At 40.0% G+C, this 10,880-nt stretch overlaps 1 pseudogene; it reads left to right on the top strand.

The window, feature by feature from the left end:
- The first annotated feature begins 296 nt into the window (after positions 1–296).
- LOC125401220 (putative ATP-dependent RNA helicase DDX5) overlaps positions 297–10,880 on the top strand; it is a 30,987-nt pseudogene continuing 20,403 nt past the window's right edge.

Genomic DNA, 10,880 nt, shown 5'->3' with positions numbered 1-10,880 from the left:
AGCATTGAGAAAGATTGCCAATTCAGATTACGAAAAAACAAACAAACAAACAAAACAAAACAAAACAAAACAACAACAACAAAAACAAGACAGAAAGTGCAGCCAGAAAGTGCAGAGTCCTCATGGCTCTTGGGGTGGATAGAACACTGGGCCCCCAAGATGTCCACATCTAAATCCCCAGGATCTGTGAATATGTTACATTGCATGTGGCAACTGGGAGTTAATTAAGGTTATTAATCAGCTGACTTTGAAATAAGGCAATTATCCTGAATTACCCAGGTGGTTCCAATGCAATCATGGTGGTCCTTAAAGGAGATGGGGAACCAGACACACGGCGGCATGAGGACTCAACTCCAAAGTCGCTGGTTTCTAAATACGAGGAAAGAAAAGCTAGCCGAGGAAAACTGGCAGCCTCCAGGGCTGGAAATGGCAAGGAAACCAGTTCCGTTGAGGGTCTCCAGAGTGAAGGCGCCCTGACCACACCCTGATCAGGGCTCCTGGCCAATGGCACTGAAGAAAAGCTGGTTCCTGTGAAGCTGCTAACGGTGGTGGTTTGTGGCAGTGGCAACAGAAGCTGAGTGCCTTCTCTCCCACACAGCCCATCCCTCCCTCGAAGATAATGCCTTTCTAACACTGGGAATTAGTTGTTCTTCCTTTGGGGGCTTTTACTAAAGGAAATTATGCCTTTTGTGTCTGGATTCCTTGATTTTTGGCAGTCTGGGGTAGCTGTGTGTAATACACACACTTATTGTTACCTATGCCACTACTTAAAGACATACCTGGGGCTCTTCCAAGCGGTGTTGTGAGTATAATTCCACATGCCCTTCAGTGCAGAGTCTATTATCATAAACTTAGGAGCTGAGCAGCTACAATAGGGTAGCCACAACTTAAGTGAGTCTTGCCTGAGTGTTTTCCAGAACATTCTTTTGTTTTGTTTTTTGAGATAGGCTTTTGCTGTAGTTTTGGAGCCTGTCCTGCAACTAGCTCTTATAGACCAGGCTGGCCTCAAACTCACAGAGATCCGCCTGCCTCTGCCTCCCGAGTGCTGGGGTTAAAGGCGTGCGCCACCACCGTCCTGCTAGAACATTCTTGTAAGCTGACAGTTGCTCCACATCAGCTCTATTTGCTATTATTACCTTGTTTTATTTGTTGCTGCTGTTTTACCATTTTGATATTGACTTGGTTATTTTTTTATTGCTATGAGAAAATGCCATGACTGAGACAAATTATTTAAAAATGAAAAATAAAACCTTTCATTAGGTTTATAATTTCAAAGTGTTAGAGTCTATGATAGCAGAACAAAAGCATGGTGGCAGGAACACTCACATCTTTATTTACAAGGAGGGGGTAGAGAGAGCACATTGGAAATGGTGCAAGTCTTTTGAAACTTCAAAACCCTTCCCCAGTGACATACTTTTGCCATCACGATCATGTCTAATCCTTCCCAAATAGTTCCACCAACTGTGGACCAAGTATTTGAATACATGGGGCTCTGGAAACTGTTCTCACTCAAATCACCAGAAAAATGTGTGGAGTGACAGCTCCTTGTACTTTAAATTAGCATTTCTCTGATTGCTAATGAGGTCAGACACCTTTTTACGGGTTAATGGTCATTTGTATTTCATTAGGAAGGGCCTACCAAATTACATGCCTGTTTTCCATCAGTCTATTAGTCTAAAGATATATTCGGTCTATATATCCTTGCATATCGGTGTATGGGCACTCTTAATGGAGCTTTACGGTGACATTTTGTTGGCTCTGAAAATTGAAACATCACTCACTCGGTGGCTTGCGTTTTAATCTTTCTAGTATCAAAAGTTACACATAAATTCTTAATTTTAATGAAGCTCAGTTTTCTCCTAAAATTGAATGCTTTCCAGATAACATTTCCCACCTCTAGGTAATAAAGAAGTTCTCCTAAATTATCTTCCAGAGTTATTAATATTTCGACACGAGTCACCATCACTAGATTTTTTTCAAGGGAGATGTATGGTGGGAATCAGACTTCACTAGGAGGTTAGAGAATCAACACTGTTCTGTAATTGAACAAAAGACTGAATGTCTTCCTGTGCCTGAGCTCTGCCGTTGGCCCAAATCAAGCATCCTTAAATGTGTATCCTGTCCCACATGCCAGCACCACACTGTCTTGCCAACCATTGCTTCACACGTGACTTGTTACATCACGCAATCCATTCCTCACCTGGTTCTGCGATGAGATGATTTTAGCTATATACGTATTTTTCCATTTAAGTTTGCATTTCCGCATAAATATTAGATAAGCTTTCCCATACCTATAGGATAAATCTGCTGGGGCTTTCTATAGATTTCATCGGCTCTGTAGATAAATATAAGGAGAACGAACGTCTTAAAAATGTCTACTCAAGAGGCAGGTGGCTTTCTGAGTTCAAGGCCAGCCTGGTCTACAGAGTGAGTTCCAGGACAGCTAGGACTGCTACATGGAGAAACCCTGACTTGACCCATCAGCCCCTAAAATTCCTACTCAAGAAGTTATCAGTAATATTTAAAATGTTTCTGATAAATATCGAGCAAAAACTTCCTTAGCTCTAATAAAAGTGCTTCATATTTCAATACTATTGTGCTACCTTTTCATTATTTCATTTTATAGTTTAAGAACATGAAAGTACCATTCCGTGCTTCAATAGTGTGGCAGTCTTTCCAAATTTGTTTCTACGTTCTAATAATGCGGGCACATATTTAACGATGATTCTGTTAACAAAATCAGGCTGCCTATGAAAGTAAGATTATTACATCTTTGGACTGTGAGCTTATTTATCTGTTTATTATGCTAGAGAGAACTCTGGTAAAATTCTGGAGGAAGTAAACCTAGTCAGTCTCCCTGCCTCATCTTAAGAATGTACAAAACATTACATATTTAAACATGGGTGTACAAAAACCCTGCTTTTCACAGACTATATTAAGAATTTGTTAATTATCAATCATATTTCTGATTTTTTTATGCGTTAAATGTGAATGCGGGTTGAATTTTATCAAAGCCATTCACTGCAAATATTTTTCTCTACTATGGCAACTTCACTAATGAATACGGTAGTCGTATTTCCATTTTGAGGGAAAATATTGAGCAAAAGGCTGGATGCAAACTTATGTGCTGCAGGTGCTGCGGGTGAGATCATCCTGCAATAAAGAAAATCAAGACTTAGAGGGAATACATTGGCAGAGGAGGTGAAGGTTAGGTCATACATCAGCAGAGGAGAGGAAGTTGAGTCGCACGGTCCTAACACAATGCAAAAGAAAGCAGAAAAGGAACACAGACTGGATGACACTCGCAGAAAAAGATTCTATGAGGCACATTTAATCCAACGATAACAGCAAGCACAGCTAATACAAACGGCCTAATACGGTGACCGAAACACAGAAGCCAGAGCAAAACTTAGGACTCACTGAAAGACACTCACTTTAACTACAGAAGTGCAAACTGACTAAAAAGGAGAAAGGCTAAAATATATATTAACACTTTTTCCAAAAAAAAAATAGTTACATTAAAACTGCTTTTAAAAATTTCAGAGATGATTTATAAAAGTCATTTCAAAATTATAAGTGAACTCATTCAATATGAGGAAAGACTTATCTTTAGTATTTATGCATCTAATAATAGAACATTAACAATGTCAAAGCAAAATCTGATAGAAAAAATAAGAAATAAACAACTTGAAATAGGTTATAAAAATGTTTTTAATAATTGCTAGAATAAATAGGACAGAAACTCTGTAGGGCAGAGAAGAGAGCGATACCACCAGACAATACGGCCTAGCAGACATTTGCACAAAATCCTCCCGACAACAGAAAAACTGCTAAAAATACACAGAATATCACTCCACAAGTTAGGGGCAGAAGGAAACTGGTTCCCCATAAGAAAACTGTGTAAGGAAAAAAAAACCACCAAAAAAAAAATCACACTTCATGGTAAAAGAACGGAAGCCTCTCCTTTAAGGTCAATATCTAGAAAGAATGGTCATTTCATATCTAACTAATGTCACAGGTCACCAGTCAATTTATCAAGAAAAGCAAGAACAAATGGCTTCTAAACTTAAAATAAAGTAAATTTTTTTGTTTTCCATATAGTATGATCCCATATATAAACTTGAAAGATTCTACCAGTGTGTGTGTGGCATGGGTTAGAACCAGCCAACACACTCAGTAATTAGCAATAACCTATCATTCACTTCATATCTGTATATGAGCAAAAGGGTTGAGAACAGGACCTCAAAGTCAATGTTTTTACCTCAGTGCCCATTGCGGCAATATGTGCAGTAGCCAAGAGGTAGAAGTTGCCCAAACAACCACGGATGGATTAATGGTCTCAATTACATAAAAGTTCAAACACTTTATCAGATCATAGAGGCCTGAAAACCCTGTGAAAATCTTGTTAGTACAGATTACCATTTGTTTGGCCTTTTTCTTGTACGTTTTTATTTTTTCAGAACTCATTCATTTTCTTGAAATTTCTACATTTTGTGCTCTATAACTTTCTTAATCTCCTTTTTTAAAATCGTGACAGTATCGGCACTGCACCGTCTTGCTCATCCCTAGTTGGTTCTCTGTAACCAGGCTGCTGTGAGCCGTCAGATGTGTGGCATACCTATAGTCTCTCAAAGAGAGCACTTCTGGCTGTTCTCAACTTCTTCACGGACTGCTCACGGTGTGTTCATAAAGTTCCACCTTTCTGCTTACTGTTTTCTCTCCTCGCCACTGTAAGCAACCAGATAAAGCTTTTGAACATTTTTAAAAGTTTTTATTCATGCACTGTGTTTCTTTCTAATCACATCTTGGGTAGCAAATCTAAAACCTTGCTGTACGATAATTTTCCATTGCACTACAAATATTTTTAATAACCATTGCTATTTTTGACGCAGTCGTTATTAAGAAGAATATTAGTTAGTTCCAAGCAGTTGGCAGCCCAGTCTTTTCAAGTGGCTTGTCATCGATTAGTAGGTTTCTTTTACTCTATATAACCTATTCTGTAAGATTTAAATCATTTGAAAATTTATTTTTACTTACCTTGCAAGCCACTGCACTGGCCAGTTGGACATATGCTGCCTGTGGATGTAAAAGTAAGTTATTGGAGTTGGGTGTTGGTGGTGGTTGCCCGGTAGTGGAGGCGGAGTTACACACAGAAAACGATGACACACATATTTTAGCATAATAAAAAGTACATTACTGGACATAGTTTTCTTCATGTATTCCTTAGGCCGATTGATTATCCTTGCTATTCATCATTCTTATTAACTCCTTATTAACTTTGGATCTGCATTTTCTATTCATTACATAGAAGCTTTTCTATTTCAACTACGCGTTCTCTACTTCTCCTTCGATTGTCGTGGTGGTGTGAGATGTCTCCCACAGTCTTGGGAATTTGAGTACTTGGTCCCTAGTTTGGATGGTTTTAGCAGGTGTGGCCTTGATGAAGGAAGTATATCACATCGGAGGCGACTTCAAAGTTCAAAAGCCACATGCCATTCCCCATTTTCTCTTTAGGTCTCCTGCCTGCCGATCCAGATGCGAGCTCTCAGCTTGCTCTTCAGCCATCATGGCCTGTAAGCTAAAACAAACTTTCTTCTATAGATTACTTCGGTTATGGTGTTACTGCACAGCCATAGAAAGGTAACCGATACAGTTGAATTTGAACTGGCTGATGTACATTCAGGGCTGTTACCAGGTGGCTATGAATTTGAACCTGCAATATCTTTGCAGTAAACTGGCCTTCTAAATTGGCCTTCATGTCATTATATCTATTTTCACCTCTAATAATACTTTTGCTTTGAAATTTTCTTTAACATTAATTTGGCTATATTTGCATTCTTCTGGTTGATGTATTCCTATATTTTTAAAGCATTTTATGTTTTGGCAAGGTATTAGAGTTGGAATCCAGAGCCGTGAGTATGCTGGGAAAGGTTCAATTGTCAGCCCCCTGCATGATAAGATCATCTATTGGCGTTGAATCTAGACAGAGACACATGGTTCGATCTGCCACTAACCTGACCTTAGAACTCACATGACTAGTTCACGTAATCTGTGTCTGTTTACTACAGTAGCTGGTGTGCTTGGATTTAAAGTTATCATCTCTTTACTTTTCCTATCTGACAATGTTCTATTTTCTATATTCCTTTTCTATCAATTCCTATTTTCTGATTGGTTAAATATATGTACTTATTCCATTCCCATTACCTTCCTATGCATTCTTTTAATGAAAATGCTTGTGTTTTATTTAAGGCTACCCATAAACAAAAATACACATTCATGACTGATACCGCTGTCAAAGTTTAATCATTTTTCCCAAAGGATTCAGGGACCTCACAACACTTTAATTCCATCATTTCCCCCAATTTATCTGCCATTGTTCTAGTGCATTTTAATTACACATGCAGATGCTTCTCAATTTATGATGGGGCTATGCTCTAATAAATCCATTGTAAGGTGAAAATATTGTTAAGTTAAAACGCACTTAATACAATAAATCTTCAGAACATGAAAGCTTAGCAACATGGCAAACTGAGAACATGGCTGTGTTCTCTCTGGTCACGTGGTTGACACATAGCAACTGCAGTTCCCTGATGCTGCCCAGTATTACGCAGAGCATCTCACCTTAGATCTCTACTCTTGGAACACTTCAGAACTGGAAGCACAATTTCTACTACACATTGCTTTTGTATTTTTGTGAAGTTGGAAACCCTTAAGCAAAGCCATCATCAGAGACTGTCGGTACTCACTCTTCCCAAATGGCGCTATTAGTTCTATCATTCAGGTTCATTTCTATTTATGCCCATTGCTACACTTTTTACTTCTCCCATATTCTCAACCTCCAGTAAGAAATTATTACCGAACATTTCTCCTGCTTTTCTCCACTGTAGATCTAGAGTGATACATTCTGGTTTTGCCTATCTGAAAATAAAATATATTCACTATGCCTTCACAGGATAACTTCAACAGACACAGGATTCTACATTGCTGTTATTTGAGTTCATGTATGTCTGGCTTTTACGGACATGTTGGAAAGTTGGTGGCTGTTTTGGTTTTCAGCAGAGTCATATCACATGCGACTCACTCTCCTTCATGCTCGGAGTTCACTCTGTCTCCTGTGTGGCTTGCTACAGTCTGAAGGAGCATCAGCTCCTTTTAGAATGCTGTTTTTACCCAGTCTTCCCTCCCTCATCTACCCTGATTTTCTTTGTATTCATGGGTCGGATTTTCTCTCTATTCCTTCTACATCATCTTTAATTTATTACTTCCTATCACACATAAGCTTAATTTGAATATTTTATTCTAAGCTATACTGAAGTTATTCCTTATTCAGCAGTATCTATTTATTACCTATTTTTGAGCACTTAATCACTATTATAGTCTTCAATCCTAGAAGTATTTACTTATTAAAGTATTTGATGTATCCTCCCAAATTCACAATCATCCCTTTTTTTTATTCTTGGCAATAAAAAATATACGATCACTTCAAAATTAATGTCTGATAATTCCATTACATTGATAGCTTCTGGTATGTTTATAAAGTATATTATTTCTCTTAATTTGTATCATATTACTTTATATGTTTTATGTCTGGATATCTTTATTTGTTGCATAACAGTGTGTTTGAAAAACATTGCAGTAGCTTCAAGACTGGGGTACAAAATTGTCCTCTTGAAAAGATTTGCATTTGCCTATAAGGGATGGATAAGAGCCTTAGCTCCACACATCCCCTTATTGCAATAAAACCTCAGTATGATTTGGATCTGGGCTCTAGTCCCTGCACATTGGTACAAAATCAGTTTTATCTTGATCCAACTTCAAGCTTGGGGTTCTATTCTTTCTTTCTCTTTGGCAGTCCATAAACTCATTCTCTCCTTCAGCCCTGTGAGACTGTCAAGAGTCACAGCCAGCATTCAACCTGGCCTCTGCACAGTACCTTCCAGGGTTCCTGTGGGTTCCACTAGGTAAGCATCTCAGGGCTGGGTTTATCTGTCTCAGCTTCTCCAAGTCTTAATCCTATTGACTTGCACTTCCACCTTCTTCCTGTCCCGACTTTGAGTAGGTCCTTGTTGTAGCTTTTCCCCTACTTGTTCTCAGTGTGAAGCTTGCTCAACTTACTCAGCCTTCCTTACAGAAAACAAAACTCTCACAAAGAAATGTTTTAAATCAATAATATAAAGTAGGCTTTCCTCATCTCACCCAAGCAGTGCCATGAATTAAGTATTTCTATCCTCTCTGGCACCTGCTTTTTTGATTTCAACAAATAAGAACCCAAACACAAGAGAAAAGATGGTAGAGTTTAAAAATATGAAATGAGAGTCTTGATTCTGGAGGGGTTCCCAGGCCCAAGGAGAAGTCCCCAGATTGTTCCCTGGGCAGCAGAGAAGAGCGTGCCTGAACTGGCCTTGGCCCATAACCATACTGATGAATATTTTGTATATCACCATAGAACCTTCATCTGGCGATGGATGGAGATAGAGACAGAGACACATATTGGAACACTGGACTTAACTCCCTAGGTCCAAATGAGAAGCAGAAGGAGGGAGAACGTGAGCAAGAAAGGCAGGACTAGAGGGAACCCTCATCTGACGATGGATGGCGATAGAGACGGAGACCCACATTGGAGCACTGGACTGAGCCCCCAAGGTCCAAATGAGGAGCAGAAGGAGAGAGAACATGAAAAAGGAAATCAGGACCATGTTGGGGGCGTTCACCCTCTGATACAAGGGGACTGATCGAATGAGAGCTCACCAAGTCCAGCTGGACTGGGACTGAAAGAGCATGTGATCAATCTGGAGTCTCTAAATGTGACTGACATGGGGGCTGACTGAGAAGCCGTTGACAATAGCCCTGGGTCTTGTTTTGTCTGCATGTACTGCCTTTCTGGGATCCTAGTCTGTTTGGATGCTCACCTTCCTAGACCTGGAGGGAGGGGGGAGGAACTTGAACTTCCCACAGGGCAGGAAACCCTGACTGCTCTTAGGACTGGAGAGGGAGGAGGAGAGGGAGGAGGAGAGGGAGTGGGGGGGAGGAGGAGAGGGAGTGGGGGGAATGGGAGGGTATGGAGAGGAGGGGGAGGAAGTGGAAATTTTTATAAACAAATAAATTAATTAATTAAAAAAATAAAAAAAATAAAAATATGAGATGACCTTACCCCTGTCACCTCAAAATCAAAAGAGGAAAACCTGTGGGAATACCCATCCGGCAGAACCCAACAGACCTGGCTTTTGCAGTGGCTTGCCTTGTTTCTGAGACACGGTGTTGATGAGGGTCCTGGCTGTCCTTGAACTTGTGATGTCCTGCTTCAACCTCCCACATGCTGAGATTTCAGGCACACACCACCACAGCCAGCTGACAAGGGGATGTTTACTAACAGATTTTAGATGTTCGGAGTGAGGAAGGACTGAATGCAGGTAGTGGGTATGGGTCATGAATGAGGACATGAAGATCATCTTGTTCTAATTCTGCCATGGTTTTTTTTTTTTTTTTACTATTTTTGGTGGTGGATAAGTGCATATTAATGCATTCAAGAATTATCTCTAAGCTTCAGGTGGTTATTCTAACTGTAGAGAAGTTATTGAGATGTATAGACTGTGGGTCTGGCTAATTTGGGTGTGATGTTTATTTTCTTTGCAATTTATAAAGTAATTTTTTAAATTCTCTTCTCGGTCTCTCCTCTTGATTAAATGCAGTCTTCTTCTCTGATCACACAGTCCTGTGGGCTATCTAACGGGTCCTTTCACAAGCATAACAGAATCAGCTGCATATCTGAGAATTTTCCTTCTCAGAGGAAGCCGAATCTTAATATAAAATTACTTTAGAGGTGAGTTATGGAGGGTCCTCATCTAGTGAGTTAAGATCTTCTGAATGTCCCAGTCCCTTTGCTTAAATAAGGCTGCATCTATTCTAAAATGTTTCTGCCTAAATTCAGCCTTTTGACTACCTATTATATGCCAGACACTGAGACAGAAATATAGCATAGACCAAAATAGACCAAGTCCCTCTTCTCGTGGAGTATAAGATTTAGGAGAGGGAACAGGTTTCAGCCTCAAACTATCCCGCGCCTGTATGGGAGGAAGTAGACTCTGAGATGCCCCATTTGCCTATCTTTTTGTACAATTACTCTCCTGTAACCAACTTCAGGCACTGGGTATGGAATTAGGAACAATGTGTGCAACGTCTTTCATAGGACAAGTAGGTGACTAGAATGGGTCACAATTGGGATGTCTGCGTTCCCTCTCATCCTGTTTACTGTCGGCTGCTGGATTCCTCAGTTTCCTGCCACTGGGGATAACTGGCGAAGCTTGCACTGAGAAGGGAAGATGCACTAGAAAATGCTTGGGGGCTGCCAGCCTCCTCTCCCCTTCAACGTTTGCATCAAGACAACCACGGTACCAAAGGAGAGTCTGGGTGGTGAGGAGCCTGGCAGCTTTGCTCAGCTATTCTCAGCCACTGACACAGCTTTTTTCTCTAAAATTCGTGATGTATTTCCATATTAAACTTTTAAAAAAAAACATGAGGGGGGAGGGAGTGGTACAAGTGGAGAGGGGGAGAAGAGAACTGAGAATGATTGCACGTTGAAATAAATGCGCTACTTGAGGAAATTATAAGTGCCTAAAAACAGGCGTCTGTAATGAAAGTGCCCTCCGAAGCAGAACTAGAAGGCCACTGTTCCAATGCCGGAACACAGTAAAGCGTCCTCTGAAACCTGAGGAGTTAGATTTAATAAGATGGGTGGTATACGAAATAAATGCTGGCTGATTATTAAAGATCTTTTTTATTGAGGATTTACAACTATGTCATCAAATAGCTGAGCAGTCTCCAGGTGTAATAAGACCCATATGAGAAACTTAATTTAAAGTAGCGCAAAGAACCCCAAACAC

This window comes from Myodes glareolus, chromosome 8, assembly GCF_982192425.1.
Source record: "Myodes glareolus chromosome 8, mMyoGla1.1, whole genome shotgun sequence".
Classification (NCBI taxonomy): Eukaryota; Metazoa; Chordata; class Mammalia; order Rodentia; family Cricetidae; genus Myodes; species Myodes glareolus.
Note: the sequence above shows the minus strand (reverse complement) of the source record. Positions and strands in the feature narration are given on the sequence as shown.